Below are 21517 nucleotides of genomic sequence, written 5' to 3'. Positions count from 1 at the left end.
AAAACTTTGTTCCACTTCTCTGTACCCAACTTGAATGAATCAAATATTTCCTCAATTACCTTAGCTTCACAGTTTAGATTCAAGATTGTTTAATGTCATTTCCAGTACACAAGTGTAAAGAAGAACGAAATAAGTGAGACTCCAGATCCAATGTAGCACAAAAATAACCACAATAAGATAAAGGACACAATAATAAAAAAAACACAATATAAATGCATAAGATAGCATATAATATATAGATAAAATACATAAGGTATCTACACATAGATTGATTATTTGTCCATAAAGTGACGCTAGGCACAGGATTGTCTGTGCACAAGGTGACTGACAGGAAATGATAAAATAGTGGTGGTACAGAGAAGTGGGATAGTGGGAGGAGGTGATGATCAGCCTTACTGCTCGGGGAAAGCAACTGTTTTTGAGTCTGGTGGGCCTGCTACAAGTTTAAGTTATTGATTAAACAATAATTTAGCTGTGCATTTTATTTTAAGTAACAAGCAACATCGCTCTCCCTACTTTGGCTAATTTCAGTGCTCAGCAAATTCCTCCATACTGCACTCTATGCTACACAGTCATCAGCCTTGGGGAAGGAGGGAGGGAGGGAGGGAAAGAGCAGTGAGTAACTTGATAACAATGATATAGCAATACACAGCAGCTATGGACCATTTAAATTATCCATTCATACCATTCTAGCACCACCTTTCTTCAGCAGATCATTCCCTTCCTTTCTTCCTCCTGTACACATTCAGTTCTGCCTTAAATCCATCAATGCTAATTGCAAGAGTCCCATTCTCACCACTCTAAGAAAATGTCTCCGGTTGATTTCTTGACTGACAACACCTACAAATCTGAGTTCATTCTTCCCAACAAGTACCCTTGCCATTTCTGCCGTTAATATTTTCATAATCTTAAACAACTCTATTGTGTTACTTCTCAGGTTAAAGTTTACCCAACTGACAGGACATAACTACATGCACTAACTCAGCTGTACAATGCTAGTCTGACTCAGTACTACCCAGGTCAAACTGACTCACTTAGTATTACAAGTCCTGTGTTCTTTGTCAATAGCAAAGTATACAGTATATAGCATATTTTTCTATTTTATTGAAATACATTCAAGAGGGGTATAGATATAACAAGTTCTGCGATTCGGATTGGTCAATTTTTTATTTCATACCCACTGCAGATCCATCGTGCTTCACGTTGCCAACATAGATAATACAAAGGAATAGTCAGGAGAAAAATCATGGAGCCAAACAGATCTACCCTGAATACCACCCAGTGAACATTGACACTCGGCAAGGAGGTACAGCTGAATACAATCTCACAAAATGTGCAGCTTTTTCCTTCTCATCTCAATGACTTATTAATTGATGCATCCATTTTTTAAAAATGTACTGCGTCTTCTCAGGCCAGGAAATGCACAATTATGAAAATATCAGAATCGGGTTTAATATCACTGGTATGTGCCTGGAAAATTCGTCGTTTTGTGACAGCAGTACTGCACATTGCAATGTAAAATAATAAAAGAAACCTATAAATTACAATAAGTATATGTCAAAAATATTAAATTTTTGCAGAAAGAGGGAAAAAGGTGAGGCAGTGCTTAATGATACATTGTATATTCAGAAATCTGATGGTGGAGGGGAAGAAGCTATTTCTGAAATGTCAAATGTGTGTCTGAAGGCTCCTGTACATCCTCCTTCACACAAGAGCAGAGGGCAGGTACTGAGTGATGAGGGTCCTTCATGATGGATGCCCCCTTTGTGGCATCGCCTTTTGAAGGTGTTCTCGATGCTGGGGAGGATAGTGCCCATAATGATGTTGTGTATTTAATAATTCAGTAATATTTGTGTAATATTTAAATATGTTATTAAGCATTCTTTGTTTATGCAATTTATTATGGATTATATGTAAAACTATGTGAATTGCATACGTTATGACGCTACCACATAATGCGTGCGCGCCTCAAAGTAAAACTAAGTTAGACTCACATTTCAGACTCACGTCTTTTTCTTTTACTTGGGTTAATGTTTTGGAGTTACAAAACATAACAGCTGAGATTACAATTTTCTGCATCTTTTTCCGACCATCTGCAGTGGCCCCTCCATACCAGACAGGGATACAACCACTTAGAATACTCTCCATGGTACAATTTGGTGTCTCATTATGAGTCTCTTTGGTGGCATATCAGGTCTCCTCAAATTCCAAATGAAATATAGCTGCTATTGTGCCTTTTTTCTAATTGTATCAATATATTTGGGCCCAGGATAGACCCTCAGAGGCGTTGACACCCTGGAACTTGAAACTGCTAACCTATTCCATTGCTGATCCCTCGATGAGGACTGATGTGTGTTCCCTCGACTTCTCCTTCCTGAAGTCCACAATTGATTCTTGATCTTACTGATGTTAAGTGCAAGATTGCTGCTGCCACTCAACCAGCTGGTCTATCTCACTCCTGTATGACTCCTTGTCACCATCTGTAATTCTGCCAATTGTTGTGTCATCAGCAAATTTATAGACGGCATTTGAGTTAATTTGGCATTTGGGTAATGATGAGTTTGAGTACAGAGAGGAAATTAAGAACCTGGTGGCATGGTGCGAAGACAATAACCTATCTCTCAACGTCAGCAAGACGAGGGAATTGGTTGTTGACTTCAGAAGGAGTAGCGGACCACACGACCCCATTTACATCGGTGGTATGCAAGTGGAACAGGTCAAAAGCTTTAAGTTCCTCAGGGTCAATATCACAAATGACCTGACTTGGAACAACCAAGCAGAGTCCACTGCCAAGAAGGCCCACCAGCACCTTTGCTTCCTGAGAAAACTAAGGAAATTTGGCCAGTCCCCAAAAACCCTCACTAATTTTTATAGATGCACCGTAGAAAGCATTCTTCTAGGGTGCATCACAACCTGGTATGGAAGTTGTCCTGTCCAAGACTGAAAGAAGCTGCAGAAGATCGTGAACACAGCCCAACACATCACACAAACCAATCTTCTGTCCTTGGACTCACTTTACACCGCACGCTGTCGGAGCAGTGCTGCCAGGATAATCAAGGACACGACCCACCCAGCCAACACACTTTTCGTCCCTCTTCCCTCGGGGAGGAGGTTCACAAGCTTGAAGACTCGTACGGCCAGATTTGGGAACAGCTTCTTTCCAACTGTGATAAGACTGCTGAACAGATCCTGACCCGGATCTGGGCCGTACCCTCCAAATATCCGGACCTGCCTCTCGGTTTTTTTTGCACTACCTTACTTTCCATTTTCTATTTATGATTTATAATTTAAATTTTTAATATTTACTATTTTGTACTCCAGGGAGCGGAAGCGCAGAATCAAATATCGCTGTGATGATTGTACGTTCTAGTATCAACTGTTTGGCGACAATAAAGTATAAAGTAAAGTTGTATCTAGCCACACAGTCATGGGTGTAGAGAGAGTAGAGCAGTGGGATAAGCTCACATCCTCTCTTTTCAAATCTTTTTATTAATTATTATCCAAAATTAACACAAGTACATTCAAGTAAGCAACACTTCCAATGTCTCAAGAAAAAAAACATTATATTAAAGATTGAAAAATTTTTGGTGATAATTTAAAAACCCTACCTGCATGGCATGAACATCGACTTCTCTAAGTTCCGCTAATGCCCCACCTCCCCCTCGTACCCCATCTGTTACTTATTTTTATACACACATTCTTTCTCTCACTCTCCTTTTTCTCCCTCTGTCCCTCTGAATATACCCCTTGCCCATCCTCTGGGTTTCCCGCCCCCCTTGTCTTTCTTCCCAGACCTCCTGTCCCATGATCCTTTCATATCCCTTTTGCCAATCACCTGTCCAGCTCTTGGCTCCATCCCTCCCCCTCCTGTCTTCTCCTATCATTTTGGATCTCCCCCTCCAACTTTCAAATCTCTTACTCACTCTTCCTTCAGCTAGTCCTGACGAAGGGTCTCGGCCTGAAACGTCGACTGTACCTCTTCCTAGAGATGCTGCCTGGCCTGCTGCATTCACCAGCAACTTTGATGTGTGTTACATGTTGGTCAGACACAGAGATACCACAGATATTTTGAGGAATTATTCCAAAAAGCACAGTTAATTTGTTAGGTTGTAAATTAATTTTAAGTGCTTTAGAAATTGTCGAAAAAACTGATTTCCAGAACTGTTCCAGTATAGAACAAAACCAAAACATGTGTGACAGTGTAGCTGTCTCAGTTTTACATTTATCACAATAACCATCAACATTAGGAAATATTTTAGACAGTCTCTCCTTCGTCAAATGGTAACGATGTACAATTTTAAATTGAATCAGTGAATGACTAGCACAGATCGAAGAAGAGTTAACCAGCTTCAGAATCCACGTCCAATCCTCCGTCATAGAAGTCAAATTGAGTTCCTTTTCCCAATCTTGTTTAATCTTAAATAAAGGACGCTTATCCCATCGTAATAATAAATTATAAATTTTTCCAACAGAAATACTCATAATAGCATCTAACAGGTCAGCATCCAATATGCAAGGAAAATTACTTAAATATTTTTGTAAAAAATATCTAACTTGAAGGTATTGTAAGAAGTGAATGAAGGAGAATACTTATCAACTAATTGTTCAAAAGACATCAATCTATCTTCTTTAAATAAATCCAAAAAAGAATTAATACCTTTATTTTTCCAAAGTAAAAAAAATTGGATCACTCAAGGATTAAAAAAGAAATTTCGATAAATTAAACTACAAAGTTTAAATTTTTTAAGATTAAAAAAATTGTGGAACTGGAGCCAAACTTGTAAAGAATGCAAGCTCACATCCTTGAGGTACACCAGTGGCAATTGTCAACAATACGATCATAAAGCTATCCTTGCTCTGTCCCACAAGTGTGGTGCTTTCCAAAGGAAATTTGTGACAACTTATGGGAAAGTGTCACATTGCCTCATGCAACAAAATGCACAAAATAACAGAGAATGCAATTTTGACACAACTACAATTGCTCATATTCAGATCAGGTTTAGTATCACCGACATATGTTGTGAAATCTGTTAACTTTATGGCAGCAGTACAATGAAATACACAATAACAAAATGTAGGCCCAGAGCAATGCGCCACGGTGGGGCCCAGGTCCTAATGTGAGCTGTGATCTGCAGTTTGGACAATTTAAACACCAGCCCAGAAAGACTGTGAGCTCCTCTCTCCACAACGCCAAGTCTGTGAGACTGTCCTCAGCTGCTGTGCTTCATGTCTGCGACTTTGCGGCAATCTGCCCCATTAATATGATAAACTGAATACTGAGGCTTTGGGCCTATTCCGGGGATATGGATCTAAGGACTCCGTTTGGTTCAGATTGCTGTTGTTATTGGTGCTTGCTTCTATTGTGTGCATGATTTGTTTTTCTCTCTTTCTCAGTGCACATTGGGGGCTGCTCTTTATTTTTTTTTAAAGTTGTTTTTTTCAGGTTCCTTGCTTTGTAACTATCTGGAAGCAAACAAATTTCAAGGTTGTATAATTTATACATTCTTTGATGATGTACATACTTTGAATAACTAAAATACAGAAAAACTTAAAGTATGTGTCTATTAAATAGTTAATTTTAAATAAACAGAGCAAAAAAAAACAAATAAGGTCATGAGGTAGTGTTGAAGCTTTCAATGTTCATTTAGAAATTGGATGGCAGAGGGGCAGAGGGGCAGAAGCTGTTCCTGAATTGCCGAGTGTGTGTTTTCAGGCTTCTGTACCTCCTTCGACAGTAACAACGAGAAGAGGGCATGTCCTGGGTGGCGGGGTCCTTAATCATGGAGCTGTCTAATTTTACAAGTTTCTGCAACTTCAGGCAGTTTCAAATAAGATTAGAAGTTTTGAAGTTGGTTTGTGGAAGAGTCAGGCCAACCTTTAACGAATCTCCAAGTCTACTAAAGAGGCAATGACAGCCACACAATATCTCAGAATCAGCTTAAACAGATGATGAATAAGCTTGCACACACACTGGGAACAATGACATTTCCACAATGACAGAAAGAGAGGATCATGGGGCCACACAAATAGTGACCAGACCTGACATATAGGCCCTCTCTCTCTCTCATAACTATATCCGTGAAAGAGTGTGTTTAATTAATCAGACAGATTGCAACTACAACACACTCCACTACAAATGATAACAATAAATTACTGTATTACTGCGTAGCTGTAATCTAGCTGGGAGTTCAAGCAGACATCCAGTTAGCAGAAATGCAACCATAAAATAGCTTTTTTCTAAGATTTATAACTAGCAACACCAAGGATGAAACTAGAATAGACTAGCTAATACACAACTGCCCATAAGCTAAACATTTTTCTGATAACTTGGTAAATTTGGGAATTAGTTGCAGCTAAAAGTCAAACTTTTTATCTGTCACAGTAGGCTATATTCTATAGGGGTGTCTATGAATTTTAGATTAAACAAAACTGTTTAATCAAAATGCCCATTTTGTATTCTACAAGATTTGTAAAGACCAGGGGTGTCCATTCCACCCATTCCACAGCAACCACTTTGTCCAATTCATTCTGTCCCACCACAAGACCATTCCTCCCCCATACACCACTGAATTCTAAATTTCAGCTGAGTACTCGTTAGGATGTGAAACTAGAGAATAGCAGTGAAACAATTCAAATTCTATTTAATTTACATACTATCCAGAGAACTCGGTACGGCAATTGCCCTGCCTGCGACTGCAAGAAACCGCAGAGAATCGTGGACACAGCTCAGCAGCACACCACAGGAACCAGCCTCCCCTCCATGGACTGTCTACACTTTCAACTTAACCAAACCTCCACTCACCCCAAACATTCTCTCTTCTCCCCCCTTCCCAATCAGGCAAAAGATACAAAAGCCTGGAACCAGCCTCCCCTCCATGGACTGCCTACACTTTCAACTTAACCAAAACTCCCTCCACCCCAAACATTCTCTCTTCTCTCCCCTCTCCCAATCGGGCAAAAGATACAAAAGCCTGGAACCAGCCTCCCCTCCATGGACTGCCTACACTTTCAACTTAACCAAAACTCCCTCCACCCCAAACATTCTCTCTTCTCTCCCCTCTCCCAATCGGGCAAAAGATACAAAAGCCTGGAACCAGCCTCCCCTCCATGGACTGCCTACACTTTCAACTTAACCAAAACTCCCTCCACCCCAAACATTCTCTCTTCTCTCCCCTCTACTGGGCAAAAGATACAAAAGCCTGGAAGCATGCAACACCAGGCTCAAGGACAGCTTCGATTTCACTGTTTCATTAGTATTGGTTACCACATGTACGAAGATAGTGAAAAGCTTGTCTTGCATACTATTCATACAGATCAAATCATTACACAGTGCATGAGCTAGTATAAGGAAAAACAATACCAATGCAGAATAAAGTGTAAAAGTTACCAAAAAAGTGCAGTGACAATCCTAACAAGGTAGATTGTAAGATCAAGAGCCCACCTTATTATACAAGAGAACCATTCAAAGAGTCTGGTAACAGGTGGGTTAGAAGTCATCCCAGAGATGACAGTGGTCAGGTCTCAGGCACTGAAGGGAGGGAGAAGAATGTGCCCCAGGTGCCAGGGTCCAGAATATCTGATTCCTCAGCATTCTTAAGTGGGAGGATGAGCAGCCAGAAGTTGTGGTCCATGTAGGTACCAATGACATGAGTAGGATAAGTGACAAGGCTCTACAGAGGGGGTTCAAGTGCAAGCTAAAAAGCAAGACCTCCAGGGTTGTGATCTCAGGATTGCCACCCATGCTAGTGAGGCCACAACTAGGAAGATTATACAGCTTAATACATGGCTAAGGAGTTGGTGTAGGAGGGAGGGCATAAGATTTTTGGATCATTGTGCTCTCTTCCAGGGAATGAAGACTTGTACAAAAGGGACAGTTTGCACCCTAACTGGAGGGGGACTAATATCCTAGTGGAAAGTTATGTTAACACTGCACGATGGGGTTTAAACTAGAGTTGCAGGGGAATGGGAACCAGAGTGCCAGAACAGTTAGTAGAGAGGTCGTGGAGGCAGATGTTGGTAAGGCCTCAGATAAAGTTAGGAATCAAAAGGTTGAGCATGGTGGGACTAGTGTCCTGAGCTGCGTATACTTCAATGTAGGAAGTATCGTAGGAAAGCTGGATGATCGTGCTGATGAGGTAGCATCAGAGGCAATGTGTAGTGAGGAGAGGCTGTTTATAAGGAAAAACTGTAGTCTACAGGATGAGTTGCAACCTAAAAAGGCAGACAAAATCGAAAAGGCTGAATACAGGACTGAAGGTGTTATACTTGAATGCACGTATACTTGAATAAGATAGATGAACTTGAAGCACAGTTGCAGAATGACATGTATGATATTGTGGACATCACTGAATCATGCCTGAAAGAAGATTATAGCTAGGAGCTTAATGTCCAAGGATACGCATTGCATTGAAAGGACAGGCAAGAAAGCAGAGGGGGTGGTGTTGCTGTGTTGGTAAAAAATGAAATCAAATCATTAGAAAGAAGTGACATAGGATTGGAAGGTGTTGAAACATTGTGGATAGAGCCGAGGAACTGCAAGGGTAAAATGACCATTGATGGGAGTTATATACAAACCCCTGAACAGTAGTAAGGATGTGGTGTACAAATTACAATGGGAGACAGAAAACGCATGCCAAAAGGGCAATGTTATAATAGTCATGGTGGATTTTAATATGCAGGTAGATTGGGATAATCAGGTTGGTGCTAGACTCCAGGAGGGGGGATTTCTAGAGTGCCTACAAGATGGCTTTTTAAGAGTAGCTTGTCATTGAGCCCACCAGGGGCTCAACTATTCTAAATTGGGTGTTGTGCAATGAACCAGAATTGGTTAGAGAGCCCAAGGTAAAAGAACCCTTAAGGGCAAGTGATCATAATAGGATCAAATTCATCCTGAAATTTGAGAAGATGAAGCTAAAGTCAGGTGTATTAGTATTACAGTGGAGTAAAGGGAATTAGAGGCAGGAGAGAGGAGTTGGCCAGAATTGACTGGAAAAGAACACTGGCAGGGTTCAGGCAGAGCAGTAGTGCATGGAATTTCTGGAAGCAACTTGGAAGGCACAGGATATATACATCCCAAAGAGGAAGAAGTATTCTGAAGGAAAGATGACACAACCATGGCTAAGAGAGAAGTCAAAGCCAAAGAGAGGACATATAATAGAGCAAAAATAACTGGGAAGTTAGATTGGGAAGCTTTTAAATATCAACAGAAGGCGACTAAACAGACATTAAGAAGGTAAAGATGGAATAGGTAAGCTAGCCAATAATATTAAAGAGGATACCACAAGTTTCTTCACATAAATGAAATGTAAAAGAGAAGCAAGGGTGGATATCAGGCTGCTGGAAAATGATGCTGGAGAGGTAGAAATGGCAGACAAACTGAATAAGCATCTTGCATCAGTCTTCACCGTGGAAGACACTAGCAGTATGGTGGAAGCTCCAGGTGTCAAGGGGGATGAAGTATGTGAAGTTACCATTACTAGGTTCTGGGAAAACTGAAAAGTTTGAAGGTAGTTAAGTCACCTGGACTAGATGGTGTACACCCCAGGGTTCTGAAAGGGGTAGCCGAAGAGATTGTGGAGACATTAGTAATGATCTTTCAAGAATCATCAGATTCTAGAATGGTTCCAGAAGACTGGAAAATTGCAAACGTCACTCCACTCTTCAAGAAGGGAGAGTAGCAGACGAAAGGAAACTATAGGCCAGTTAGTCTGACCCCAGTGGTTGGGAAGATGGTGGAGTTGATTATTAAGGATGAGGTGTCAGGGTACTTGGAGGCACATGGTAAAATACCCTTCCTGAAGAGAAAATCTTGCCTGACAAACCTAGTGGAATCCTTTGAAGAAATAACATAGAGGATGGACAAAGGAGAATTGGTTGATGTTGTGGACTTGGATTTTCGAAAGGCCTTTGATAAAGTACCACACGAGGCTGCTTAACAAGCTATGAGCCCAATGTATTACAGGAAAGACTCTAGCATGGATGAAGTAATGGCTGATCAGCAGGAAGCAGAGAGTAGGAATAAAGGGAGCCTTTTCTGGTTGGCTGCTGGTTTCTACTGGTGTTTCACAATAGTCTGTGTTGGCACGGATTCTTTTTACGTTATATGTCAATGATTTGGTTGATGGAGTTCATGGCTTTGTTGCAGTTTGTTCTGAAAACCTGTGCCAACCAACCAGCAGGAGTATTCAAGGATATTTTCAACCTCTCACTGCCATGGGCAGAGGTTCCCACTTACTTCAAAAGGCAACATTTATACCAGTGCCTAAGAAGAATAATGTAGGCTGCCTTAACGACTATTACCCAGTAGCACTGACATCAACATTGATGAAATGCATTGGGAGGTTGGTCATGACTAGACTGAACTCCTGCCTCAGCAAAGACCTGGACCCATTGCAATTCGCCTATCGCTACAACAGGTCAACGACAGACGCAGTCTCAATGGCTCTCCACACGGCTTTAGACCACCTGGACAACACAAACACCTACATCAAGATGCTGTTCATCGACTATAGCTCAGCATTTAATACCATCATTCCCACAATCCTGATTGAGAAGTTACAGAACCTGGACCTCTATACCTCCCTCTGCAAATGGATCATCGACTTCCTAACCAGAGACCACGATCTGTGCAGACTGATGATACCATATCCTCTTCACTGACGATCAGCACTGGCACACACCTCAGGGGTGTGTGCTTAGCCCACTGCTCTACTCTCTATACACACCTGACCGTGTGGCTAGGCATAGCTCAAATACCATCTATAAATTGGCTGACGATACAACCATTGTTGGCAGCTCAGGTGGCAACTAGAGGGCGTACAGCAGTGAGATATGCCAACTAGTAGAGTGGTGCCACAGCAACAACCTGGCACTCAACGTCAGTAGAAGGAGCTGACTGTGGACTTCAGGAAGGGTAAGACAAAGGAACACATACCAATCCTCACAGAGGGATCAGAAGTGGAGAGAGTGAGCAGCTTCAAGTTTCTGGGTGTCAAGATCTCTGAGGATCTAACCTGGTCCCAACATATCGATGCAGTTACAAAGAAGGCAAGTCAGTGGCTATACTTTATTAGGAGTTTGAAGAGATCTGGCATGTCAACAAATACACTCAAAAACTTCTATAGTTGTAACTTGGACAGCATTTTGACAGGCTGCATCACTATCTGGTATGGAGGGATGACTGCACAGGACGGAAAAAAGCTGCAGGGAGCGGTGTCTCAGAAAGGCAGCATCCATTATTAAGGACCTCCAGCACCCAGGGCATGCCCTTTTCTCACTGTTACCATCAGGTAGGAGATACAGAAGCCTGAAGGCACACACTCAGTGATTCAGGAACGGCTTCTTCCCCTCTGCCATCCAATTCCTAAATGGACATCGAATCTTTGGACACTACCTCACTTTTTTTTTTAAAATATACAGTATTTCTGTTTTTGTACTTTGTTTAATCTATTCAATATACACACAATTGATTTACGTGTTTATTTATTAGTATATTTTTAAAATTTTACTTTTTTGTTCTCTGCTATACTATGTATTGCATTGAACTGTTGCTGCTAAGTTAACAAATTTCACGTCACATGCTGGTGATAATAAACTTGATTCTTATATGAAGATAGGTGGAGGGGCGGGTAGTTTTGAGGAAGTAGAGGCTACACAAGGACTTGGGACAAATTAGGAGAATGGGCAAAGAAATAGCAGATCATGAACTTCCTTTGAATCCTCTCCAGTTTCAGCATATTCTTTCTAAGATAAAGAGCCCAAAGTTGCTCACAATACTCCAAGCGAGGCCTCAACAGTGCTTTATAAAGTCCTTGCTTGTTGGGAAGTGTATGGTCATGCACTTTGGTAGAAGAAATGAAAGGGTGGCTATTTTCTAAATGGAGAGAATACACAAAAAACTGAGGCGCAAAGGAACTTGGGAGTCCTTGTGCAAGATTCCCTGAAGATTAATCTGCAGGTTGAGTCTGTGGTGAGGAAGGCAAATGCAATGCTAACAATCATTTCAAGGGGACTAGAATACAAATGCAAGAATGTAATGGTGAGACTTTATAAAGCACCAGTGAGGCCTTGCTTGGAGTATTGTGAGCAGTTCTGAACCCTTTAACTTAGAAAGATACGCTGAAACTGGAGAGGGTTCAAAGGAGGTTCACAAAGATGATTCAAGGATTGAAAGGCTTGTCACATGAAGAGCTCTTGATGGTTCTGGGCCTGTTTCACTGTAATGTAGAAGAATGAGGGGTGACCTCATTGAAATCAATTGAATGGTGAAAGGCCTTGATCGAGTGGATGTGCAGAAGATGCTTCATTCGTTGGGAGAGACCAGAACAAATTTCTTTAGCCACAGTGGTGAATCCATGGAATTCCTTGCCACAGGTAGTTGTGGAGGCCAAGTTTTTATGTATATTTAAGGCAGAGGTTGATAGATCCTTGATTGGCCAGGACATGAAGGGATACGAGGAGAAGCCAAGAAATTGGGGCTGAGAGGAAAATTGGATCAGCATGATAAAAAGGCAGAGGAGACTCATTGGGCTGAATGGCCTGATTCTGCTCCTATATCTATGCTTTCGTGTGACAATAATAAACCAATTTATATAGTGTCTTTCGTGAGAATTACATCCAGTGTAAAAGGGTACATTTATACTTTATTTAAACTACACTTCATATTTCAAAGTACACTATTGCGTCGTACCAAAGAACACAGGAGGCAATTTGCACAGAGCTTGCATGAACTGCAACATAATAAATGATACAGTGATCTATTTTTGTGAGACTGACGAAGGGATAAATATGGGCCAGCATAGGAGAAGGCCATTCCGCATAGCTGGTCCACCACAACTTTTATACTAGACACAGCCACTCTAAAAGAATAAAATCAAAGAAGTGCAGATGCAAGAAATTTCACTTCATGCAAGTCAGTGATAATAAATCTTATTTTGATGCCCGAAAGCTGATATGGAATCAACTTACTGCTAACATTCAGTGGTCATTTTAGGTCAAAGACCTTTCAGAGTGAAATGCAGAGAAAACAAGTTCACTTTAAATTACAAGAGGATGGGGGGGGCGAAATCAATAGTTTCGAGGGAATGATGCAGGGTCTTAACCCCAAATGTATGCAGATTAAGTGAGATGAAATCAGCTGATTGCAGTCAAAGTCCAGAAACAGGCCTTTCAGCCCACCTCATCCATGCATATCATTAATTTCTTGAGCTACTTCAGTTTTTTTGTATTTAGCCCATACCAATCTAAACCAGTAGTTCAGAGTGGGCAATATTGCCCCATGGGGGCTGTGGGAGTTTTAAGAGGGTGATAAAGGTAAAAGGGGTCGTGGGGGGGGTCAATACTTGGTAACAAGGGGGCAGCTGAGGGATGACAGGCTTAATTTAAGAAGTGAATTATTTACTACAAGTATTTTATCCTTAGTGCCTCATAATTGATTACAATGATCACGTAATCACCCCATCTGTTGATAACTCATGGTTCTCTTAGACTTTGCTCGAGGTGCGTTATAGTTATGAAAAGCAATGTGACACTTCTGAATTTTGTATATCACGAGGACGTGTTATTTTCAGGCCCAGCCCACATATTACTGCCATTCATTACTGTAGTAGTGTTGGCTAGTACGATTCCAATACTGTAATCATGCATTAACACAATTCCTATGAATTAGAGTATGACATTCAATGAGCTAAAGCTCAGAATTTGCCCTTTCCAATAGACTTCACCACATTTAGCTCGTCTACGACCCAATTAAAATATCGCTGCTCCACTTTACATACCTTCAGGCAGAGTCAGGTTTTGCCTGAGCTGTGATGAAGTCATAACTTTCCCCTAAACCTTTCCTCTCCATTGGGGCATTAGCAGAAGTTAGAGAAGTCAATGTTCATGCCATCAGGTTGGAGGCTACCCAGCCGGAATATAAGGTGTTGTTCCTCCAACCTGAGTGTGGCTTCCTCCCTTACCACCATTCAGGGCCCCAGACAGTCCTTCCAGGTGAGGCGACACTTCACCTGTGAGTGGGCTGGGGTGATATACTGCGTCCGGTGCTCCCAATGTGGCCTTCTATATATTGGCAAGACCCAACGCAGACTGGGAGACCGTTTTGCTGAACACCTACGCTCTGTCCGCCAGAGAAAGCAGGATCTCCCAGTGGCCACACATTTTAATTCCACATCCCATTCCCATTCTGACATGTCTATCCACGGCCTCCTCTACTGTAAAGATGAAGCCACACTCAGGTTGCAGGAACAACACCTTATATTCCATCTGGGTAGCCTCCAACCTGATGGCATGAATATTGACTTCTCTAACTTCCGCTAATGCCCCACCTCCCCCTCGTACCCCATCCGTTATTTATTTTTATACACGCACTCTTTCTCTCACTCTCCTTTTTCTCCCTCTGTCCCTCTGACTATACCCCTTGCCCATCCTCTGGGTTCCCCCCACCCCCTTGTCTTTCTCCCTGGGCCTCCTGTCCCATGATCCTCTCATATCTCCTTTGCCAATCACCTGTCCAGCTCTTGGCTCCATCCCTCCCCCTCCTGTCTTCTATCATTTTGGATCCCCCCTCCCCCTCCCACTTTCAAATTCTTATTAACTTTTCCTTCAGTTAGTCCTGACAAAGGGTCTCGACCTGAAGCATCGACTGTACCTCTTCCTAGAGATGCTGCCTGGCCTGCTGCGTTCACCAGCAACTTTGATGTGCGTCCTCATAGATCTACCTCTCCACTCCCAGTAACACCCTCATGAATCTTTTCACCTTTATGACATCCTTTCTACAGCCAAGCAACCAAAACTACACAGAATATTCTAGCAGTACAGCTATACATGATATTCCAACTCCTGTACACAAATACCCTGGCCAATGAGGGTAAGTATGCCAAAAGCCCTCTTCACCAACCTGTTTGCCTGTGTCTCCAGTTTTAGAAAACTATGTATCTGTACCCCAGTCTCTCTGTTCTACATAGACTAAGCATTTAATGTGCAGTTGAACAGCCTGCTTCTGTGCTGTAAATTATCAAATTATAGAAATGACCAGACCATTCAACCCATCACTTCCACCCTCCTCCACAAAGCCCTCATTTCTGCAACTAAGTTCCACAATACATTTTGAAATGTGACAAAGGCTGGATTTTCCCTCCATTCTTTCAGGAAGCAGGTTGTTTTGTGTTGAAGAAACCATAAGTTAAATTCATGAATAAAAGCAACATGAGGAACAGAAGTAACTAAAGACTAAGTAAACAAATTCAGTCAGGTTCAATCAATGGCTACGCTTGGCTTCTCCATGCAAGCTAATATATGCACGTTACAGGAACAGAGAGAAAGTGAGAACTGTTTGAGGCTCCGGATTCACTAGGGGAACCACAATACATAATCACTGCCAAGATGGCCCTGTGGAAGAGCACTTATAGCTTCCTGAAGCTTCTGTGCTGGCACCAGGATACTGACAACCCCCTCTTGTCTTCAATTGCAGTGACCACCAGAAATGTTTATGGGTTAAGATGTTATGAACTTTCATGCCCTAGGCTGGATGGGGCAAAGGATGCTGTTCCAATGTCAGCTTAACCAAACCCAGAGCAGGCACCTCCAGCCTGCTGCCTCTCCCACAAGAGGTGGAGGGGTGGGGGACAATGGGAAGAGGATTGGCATTTCCCTTTCCAAACCCTTGAAGCATAGGTTGCAAGTAAAACAACCTCAAGCCTATTCTCTCAGCTCCATCCCAGTTCCAACACCACAAACCTTGAACCACTCCCCTTCCCTACACTTGCACCTCTTCCAATTACAGCCTCACTATTTCCCCTACTCTACCTGAGCCAGATGCTCAGAAGGCTCGGAGCTGATTTTGTTGCTATATTTTAAATTAGACTTCCTTTCAACTTCAAATAGAAAAATCACCCCAAACCTATCCAATCTTTTTTCATAGCTAAAATTCTGCAGCTCCAGCAACATTCTTCCCAGCCTTTTACAAGCTGTTTAGTATTATCACATCCTTCCCATAATGTGGTGACAAGACTGTGTGTAGTGTCCTGTAATGATCTAACAGGTGTTTCCTACAGTTTCAGTATCATTTACCTGCTCTTAGGTACTATGCAATGGCTGGTGGATGCAAGTACCTCACAATACATGAATTTGTACCTGAAGTTCCAAGGAACTTCAGACAGATTATAGAAAAGCAAGTGCAGAGCCAGACAAAAGTTAGGAGGGGTAATAATACTTGGATTAAAAATATTGGACCTAAATTGATTACGAATGCCAAATAACTGGAATTTTGACAGCAAAACTCATCAATCATGGAGGTGTTTCTCTACAAGCAAACAAGATTTCATCTGCAGCTTCTGTTTTAATTTAATTAAGGTTTTCAAAAAATATCACTGGAACATAAAGGATCACTTGATCATCAAGCTAATAAAAATGGCAAGGAATCATTCCAGTTTAAAAGTATGTAAAAAGAATTAATTATGGAAGCAATTCAGTTTCTAAATCAGCCCTACCTGAATTACATGTAACTGAACATAGAAAATTTGGCAGGGATTAGCGGAGGGAAGCACCAGGCTCCTACTGCAGTCATATGCATCAGCCTACTTTTTTCCTCTGCTGGCTCCAGTCAGCCTGGCAAAACAATAATAGAGCTCTTGGGGTGGGACTTCCCACCCTTTCTAGCTTGCTTATTTAAAGTAAATAAACAGTAAGATAATATTTCCTACCCACTGAATGGCCAGAAAAAAATCACATCAAATCTCTTCAAAAACAAAACTGACACCATTAATTAAAACATCACTTTTCCCACCTCTCTCTCCATCACACATAAATCACACTGTTGTTTGTTACGTAGACTGCACAAGACTATTTCTATAATTCACTTTCAGACCACTTTCTTTATACTGTTTAAATTAGAGATCAGATCATTTATCAGATAGCAAGTCTTAGAAACCTAAACACACACTTTCCATTCAAATCATGTAATTTAACTATCAACCTAGGGAGACTTCTACAGACTAAGTACCTAATAATAGAATTCTTTCTAGACTTCCTTCTTTTCTGAGTAGTTTGAACTATTTCCTGACTGCTTCCTGCTGCAGGACAAATGGAAAGCTAAGCCCCTAACTAATTATAGTGATACACACCAAAATGCTGGAGGAGCTCAGCAGGCCAGGCAGCTTATGTGAAAATGAATAAACAGTCGATGTTTCAGGCTGAGATCCTTCATCAGGACTGGAAAGGAAGGGGGAAGACTTTTTCCAGTCCTGATGAAGGGATCTCAGCCTGAAATGTTGACAGTTTATTCATTTTCACAGATGCTGCCTGACTCGCAGAGTTCCTCTAGCATTTTGTGTGTGTTGCTCTGGATTTCCAGCATCTGCAGAATCTCTTATATTTATAACTATAGTGATGTTAACAGTCATTCAAAAATGATCAAAATCGCAAAGCATTTTTCCAAGCTAGGTTGATTTTAGCTAGGCTGATCAGGAATTTAAAAACCCCATTAGAATTAAAATTATTTCGAAGGGTCTTTTAAACTACAACTGAAGAAACCTCGCACCTCCTTCAACATGGTTATAAATATAGTTCAATACGATGGGTTACCTTTATTTCCTACAAATTCTCTGACCATTATACAAAACGGAGCAGAAAGCATGCTGAAACTGTGGGGATCAGTGGTAGAAACTTTACACTACATCTAATCGTACAGGGTTCTTTAACGCTCAATTCCAAAAATGGTATATTATTCCATTTTTCAGTATCAACATTTGAGCTAGTGCAGCTATGCGCTGCTTTTGCTCCAAGGTTTTCACTAAAATACACAAGGTAAAATAACTAAAAATCTGGAGGCAAATGTCTTACTTTATAGCATACTACACGACTCGTCATAAAATCTTCATTATCTTTCTCTCTACATTTATCGACACTTTCGAGTTTCAATATTCATAAAATTAGCAACAATATCAAGCCCTGAATGCAGTGAAATTGGTATACTTTAATTGCACTGTATAGACCTAAAATATATTTGTGTTACCGTTAATTTCTTACAATTTTAGATTAAATCTGCATGTTGGCAATACATAGATGTGCGTTTCGCATTGCCAAGATTAAAGCACGTCCAGCACTTCGGAACGTTCTCACTGCCATAACGCCACGCTTTACAGAGCAACATGTGTATCTCATGTTATTTCCAAAAAAATAAAGATAGATATATCTATATAAAGTGCGAGCATTCCCCTAGAGTTCATGAACAGATCATCTTGCAAGATACATCACTAGTTTGGCACGATCTCCAGTTGATTGTGGGACAAATTATTAATAAATAAATAAATAACTCAACCCGCTTCATTTGTGTTCTGCACAAACAATAAACTGCGACTTTATTTTTTTTAAATCACCAAAGAAGTTTTGGAGAACCTTTCGCCGCCGGCCGAGTGGAAAAGTTAGGACAGCCAGTGAATTAAGTCGGCGTGTGCTGAGGGACCTACCTGAGCGGAGATGGCCCACACGATTTCAGCCTCGTTCCCTCCGCGTTTCCTCACTCAATTAAACCCAACCAGAGAGGCGCGGTCACCCCGGGACACACCAAGCCGACACCGCCGCCGCCGCCAACCAACCAACACAAGGAAGAGACGCACGACGACGACCAAAACGACAACGTACCACAGCCGCCGCTCGCCACCCCCGTGTTGACGTTTCGCAAAGTGCCCTCTCCCTGGCGCCAATCGCAGAGGGAGGCGGGCGACTGACGGCATTCGATAACCAGTCACAGAGGCAGCTGCGTCCGGTTCCGCGTGATGATTGGTGTATAATCTGAAGGACCGGCTCAATCCCGCCTACTATCGAGTCCCCATTGGCTGACTCTAACTACCTTGATCTTAAGCGTCCCGGCCCCTTTTTCTATGATTGACAGACATCCAAACCAATGACTAACGGGGTTCGCCGGAGCGCGCGGCTCTTGACTGAACCGTACTTGCCCAATCACAGACTGAGTTAAGAAAAATCCTCATTCAACCAACCTTGATTTCTTACGTATACTGGTGCATCTAACCTGATGAGAGGATAAGAAGGGAATGACGGCACAATTAACCATCGGGAAGAGAAGGCTGAAGAGAATATTAGCCAATAGAGAGCTCAAGGTGGCAGAAAGATCCGCCCCTCTCCTTCCAGTCTGACCTGACAGTTGACAGCGGGAGTCAGGGGTGTCGAGCGAAGTGGTGTTCATAAACTCCAGGATGGTGTCGGCATCTAGTATGGGACTTTCCGAACAACTTTTCATTCAGCGTCAGAGCGAACTGATACTGCTGCTGCGAAAAGAGGTGACTCCACAGCGTGAGTTAACCGAGGCTCATATAAGGGTGTAGAGGGGAAGGAGGGAAGGAAGGGGCTGGCATCGGTTGACTTGAGATAAAGAAGATAGAAGTATTTGTGTGGAAGTGTCTGAACGGGAGAAGTAGTTGGTTGGCTACTGTAGGTTCATAGGAGGCGCCAACAGGACGAGGTGGCCGAGTGGTTAAGGCGATGGACTGCTAATCCATTGTGCTCTGCACGCGTGGGTTCGAATCCCATCCTCGTCGAATTTTTTTCTGCTCTTTCTCATTTGTACCGATGCATTGTATTCCGTGCGTTTTCATGAATTTCCTTTGCAAATAAGTAGAATCGTCAATGGGATGTTATTCTCAACCCACCTCCAGGAAGAGGCTCCCCAGTCACATTCCGGCTTTAGGTGCCAGGTTCTCAGGTCACTTCTCCTCAAGTAGGTAGCTTTCGAAATGTGCTGAGGGTTCGGCCTCTTACAGACATTCAGTTCCAGGTTCCTTGCACTCTCTGGGTGAACAATCTATGCTCCTCTTTCCCATGTTTTTCTATCAATTACTTTAAATCCACGTCCATTGGTTTTGAAAGCTCGCATAAGGGAAATAGATTCAAATTATTTTATTCGCATACACAGGAGTTCAATGATTTTTTTTGCTTGCCTGAAGCTCTCAAATAAATGCAAATGATGTACGGGTGCAAAGCAACAAAATGATGCAAAGTTGTAGTGCAAATCTGAAGCAACACACAAATTATGGAGGAACTCGGCAGTTCTGGCAACATCTGTGGAGGGAAATGAACAGTCGGTATTTCAGATTCATATTCGGATTTATCAAATGTACATCGAAACAGAGTGAAATGCGTCGTTTGGAGACCCTGCACCAGGACATCAGTGCGAATCTGAAGTGGTTGTTAAAAATGCAAAAGAGACAAAAATAGAATAACCGAGAGAAATAGAAAGAGATGATGGGCTCAGAAGTCAGAAAGCAATGGAGAAAGAGCTATTCTTGTGTCTGGACGTCCAGGCTTTCAGCTCCTACGTCTTGTCCCATAAGGTAGAAGAAAGGAAAGGAAATGGTCAGGAGAGTAGACATTTTTAACCATAGAGCTAGCCTTCTTGATGCAACACCTTGAGAAGGAATGGAGTGAAGGAAATGACCAGTCTTTGATTAACTGGACTGTGTTTACCACTCTGTGGGTTCATTAAGTCCATAGCAGAGCATTGTCACACCAAGCTGGGATGCCTCCAGTTAACGATACTGTCCATAAAACCTCCGTAGAATTTCAAGAGAATCCTGGTGTACATGCCAAATCCTCTCAGATGCCTAAGCAAGTTAATATGCTGATGCATTTTTTAATCTCCGTGACACTGTGAAGGTGAGGTTGCTGATGATGTGGGTGTCAAGGAACCTGAACCCGTCAACCATCTCTGCAGTGTTTCCACTGATGAGGACAGGGTTATATTCACTCTCTTCCTTTTTTAGGTCAACAGCCATCACCTTCATCTTGCTGGCATTTACTACAATTGAGCCCCTCATGAGCTGATGCACCTCAAATACATATGTCCTTAAATTAAAAGCCTCCTCCTGTTCCAAAGCTACAGCTTCCAGTTCCAGAACTATCCCTGTAAATCCTCCCTGGCTTTCTCTAGTGACATCGTAACCTTCCTATAATGTAGAACTGTACCAATGTTTTCACCATAGTTGTTATCCCATCCATTTCCAATGCTTTGTCATTTCAATACAATCATTTCCATTGCTCTGAATTTTCATTCAGTTGTTTCTGGATAATAATCCTTAACTGAAAAGAAAATTTTATATTTGGCTTTTGTTTAATTAAAAAGGAGCAACAGCAGAAGGCCAGGATTTAAAAATAGTAGTAACAGAGGCTGTGAAATTCTAAAAGCAGCTGCAACAGTAGTTCAGAGTTTACAAGATGCAGCAATAGAGGCTCAGAGACTTTAAAAGGTCCTTTGATTATGTGGGAGAATGTTGAGAGTAAAATAAAGCCTGGTGGTAATTAGTAAATTCTAATTTAATTTAAAGTAATTAGTAATGACAGGAAAGCCCACACCCTTCTGCATTGTGAAAGCATAGACACTTCAATATGAACCTATCAAAGGCAAACAGTGCCACTCTATATCTTCCACTGTCACTGGTGACCACATGTGCATTGAGTGTGAGTCTTCAGGCTCCCATAGCTAATCCTGATGCTAGTAACAAGGAGA

The 21517-nt window shown here is 41.8% G+C and overlaps 1 protein-coding gene and 1 non-coding gene across 6 annotated transcripts in view; one reads left to right on the top strand and one right to left on the bottom strand.

Moving 5' to 3' along the window:
- The window catches only part of disp1 (dispatched homolog 1 (Drosophila)), a 414117-nt gene extending 395427 nt beyond the window's left edge, over positions 1–18690 (bottom strand). For all 5 annotated transcript variants that reach the window (XM_063040569.1, XM_063040566.1, XM_063040573.1 and 2 more), the window contains exon 1: positions 18465–18690. The gene's annotated coding sequence lies outside the window, so the exon portion shown is untranslated. The remainder of the gene's footprint in view (positions 1–18464) is intronic.
- A 781-nt stretch (positions 18691–19471) lies between these two features.
- trnas-gcu (transfer RNA serine (anticodon GCU)) lies at positions 19472–19553 on the top strand. Its single transcript has one exon. It is a non-coding gene; the product is annotated as a tRNA-Ser (tRNA).
- Positions 19554–21517: the final 1964 nt, after the last annotated feature.

Source organism: Mobula hypostoma, chromosome 2 (assembly GCF_963921235.1).
Source record: "Mobula hypostoma chromosome 2, sMobHyp1.1, whole genome shotgun sequence".
NCBI lineage: Eukaryota > Metazoa > Chordata > Chondrichthyes > Myliobatiformes > Myliobatidae > Mobula > Mobula hypostoma.
This window is presented reverse-complemented; position numbering and strand designations above follow the sequence as displayed.